At 52.6% G+C, this 2,952-nt stretch overlaps 1 protein-coding gene across 1 annotated transcript in view; it reads right to left on the bottom strand.

Annotated features, from left to right (window-relative positions):
- The window catches only part of LOC116849099, a 20,986-nt gene extending 18,034 nt beyond the window's left edge, over positions 1-2,952 (bottom strand). Inside the window, exon 1 of the mRNA XM_032825904.1 lies at positions 1,810-2,952. The gene's annotated coding sequence lies outside the window, so the exon portion shown is untranslated. The remainder of the gene's footprint in view (positions 1-1,809) is intronic.

Below are 2,952 nucleotides of genomic sequence, written 5' to 3'. Positions count from 1 at the left end.
CTCTCTCTCTCTCTCTCTCTCTCTCTCTCTCTCTCTCTCTCCCTCTCTCTCTCATCCGAAACGCCGGCCGTGAATGAGACCTCTCCGTTTTCATAAAGGCAGAAGTAACATCGCGCGCGTTAAATCCGCGTTCTTCCAGAGCACACTGCACTGGAGGCAGGCGGTTTCATGTCGGCATTTCATTACTTTCGCAGGGTTAGTGACTGCAACAAACTTGGCGAAAGTTCGATCACCGTCTCGCCACGGGGGGCAGCGACAAACCTCACGGAGATCAATGGACTGTGCGCGCTCGTCGGGGCGCTAATAAGCGATCCCTCGCGACAGCCCCATTTCGATTTTCGCGACGCGACACAGCGCACCCTCGGAATATCAGCCGCAGAACGCGCACGTGTGCGCCGACCGATATATAGATTCCGCGGAATACTTCAGATCCTCGTTCTCTCGCTATCCGTGCGCCACTTTCGTTGGGAAAGTAAAAGTTCGCGAAGTCCGCCGATGAAGGTGCGTGTATGTGTGTCGCGAGTCTCATCGATCAAGTGGTCTCGCTATAGCTATCGACCTCTTATGGGCACGAACACGCGTCGTGACGCAGGATCGTCATGCCGTCTCGTCGACGAGCGTTCAAGAGAGAGATGATCTCCTCCGACTCTCGAGGGGGGGAGGGGGGGAGGGGTTATTGCCTTGTCCTCGGGCGCGGAAAATTCGGGCTGAGACGGCGCTCAGACGGCGCTTAATTACCAGCTGGAGGAAAAGAGAACGGGAGAAGCATGAGTAATCGATCCACTTCAACTCGGATGTGAACTCGGCCTTTCCCTCCACGGTGACGGCGACTTCACCTCCTCTCGCGAGTTCATCAATTTCGCTTGTCGACAGTTCCGAAGGACGCGCCGTGAGATTCGAGCGGTCGGACTCGTAGATCCGTCGGTTGAATCGCGAGTAGTTGCTTCATCTTTCTCGCTCCTCTCTTTTTTGATCACTCACGGTGACTCACTTCGGCGATTCATCCCCGTGACGGTGATGGTTGTGGCGACGGCGGCGACGGTGGTGGCGGCGGCGGTCAGCCGCCGTTTGTCGATAAAGCGCGTAATAGCGAAAAAAGGACCCTCTCCTGTGTTTGCAGGACCCTCCCTCGGTCTTCTTTTGCCTAGACGCGCATCTGCCCGATGCACTTAGGGCAATTACCACGTGTTAACGTCATTAGCCTCGTAGTTGCGAGCAGGTGCTCTACATAGAGTGGTATATGGAATTAGATGTCGGTAATCCCATTACCGCGACTCCGTCGAGCGGGTGTTTAACGACCGTTTAAAAAAAAGGGAGCAAGAGAGAAAAAAAGAGAGAGAGAGAGAGAGAGAGAGAGAGAGAGAGAGAAAGAGAGAAGCGCTATCGATCCCCGGATTTCTATGCTACCATTACCGCGGAAGTGACATCGTTAAAATTTCATTCGCGCCGTTCTTTACATCGTCGCCGGGACCTCATCGCTGACGTATCGCGGATTCGCGTTGGAGAAATAACGTTTCTCACCCGCACGCTCGCGCCCGCCGCCGATCGGTGCGCCTGAGACTCTTCGGCTCTGGTCGTCTTCGGAGGATTTCACTAGGGAAGCGGCTTATTACGCAACATTGCCCGCTGCGTGTCCAGAGCGACGTCACCGTTATTATTTATACGCGAAAGTGGAAGTAGCGTACGCCGCTGCGTTATTTCATAGAGAGAAAATCGATCTCCCCGATGTGTGGGAGAGAGAGAGAGAGAGGGAGAGAAAGAAAGAGAAAGAGCGAGAGACAGAGAGGCGCTTTTCTGGAGGACACCCACGATAGTACGATGACGTCTCTAATGGTTGTTCCACTTGCGGGTAACCTTGGGTCGAGCGATTATCTTGCCGATAATGCCTTTGGGATTCGCGTTCTCGGAACGTCGCTTTACCATGGACATGCTATTTAGCCGTGTCCATCATTCTTGGGGACGATTAATAGCGTATATAGCCTCGTTCGAGCCTCGCCTTTCTCTCCCCGCGAAATTTACACGCGAATCTTCCTTCCTCTTTCTCCCTTTCTTCCCTTCTTCCGAACGGAGAAACGGATCCGCTATCGAAAGTCGGCGGGAACGGGGAGTCACTTTCGAAAGAGCGCGAAACTTTTCGGGAAGAACTGTCGATTACCGTCGGAAATCACGCGAGATCCGCGAGCGATATTCTTACAATATGTTGGTCGTTCAGTTTAACGCGAGACTGTTCGCTATTCGTGCGAGAAGCGTGCCTGATAAAATCAGGCCAGAGTTGGCTTTTCCTCGAGTTGGCTTTTCCTCGACTTGAAGTATACTAATCGTTCAATGATTCCTGGTACTCTTCGGGACGGAAGGTGTATCTCCGCGCGGCCATATCGATATCGAGCGATTGATGTCGACGATTAATATCGATACAGTGTCTTCCACTCTTTCAGAAAAGTAACAGGCCTGTCGCAGAAGTCTGTTTATTCTGCGAGTACGATGCAATCTGTATGTGAAATATACGATTGTGCTTGCGTTTCTATGAAACGTTTCAGCGAAATCCCTTCAGCGTGTGCGAAAAGAAATCCTTTGTTCCGCAATTTCGTTGACAAATCTTTCGTATCATTCAAGCGAGAATTCAAGAGACCGACTGCTCGATATTCTCTTCGCGATTCGCAACGTTCACCGTTTTTCCCATCGTGTCCACTTCACTTCTCTCCTAGCAAAATTGACACTTCGCCACTTCGCGCCGATCGTATATTAGCGCAACCGACGCTCCGTCGAAAGTGACTTCGTCCACGAGGATTGATCGCGCGATCGTTGGACGGCTTCTCCTCCGTTGGATCATCGATACCGAGCGACGACCTCACGATCGTTTCGGTCCGCAGGGTTATCGCGGCGCCGTGATCTTTTCATCCCGAGGAGGAGAATCGCGATCGCGCAAACACACGCGAGGTGGCCGTGCAACTA

The sequence above is a fragment of the Odontomachus brunneus genome, unplaced genomic scaffold (genome assembly GCF_010583005.1).
Source record: "Odontomachus brunneus isolate Ranch 3 - 2012 unplaced genomic scaffold, Obru_v1 Obru_scaffold_106, whole genome shotgun sequence".
Taxonomy (NCBI): Eukaryota; Metazoa; Arthropoda; class Insecta; order Hymenoptera; family Formicidae; genus Odontomachus; species Odontomachus brunneus.
This window is presented reverse-complemented; position numbering and strand designations above follow the sequence as displayed.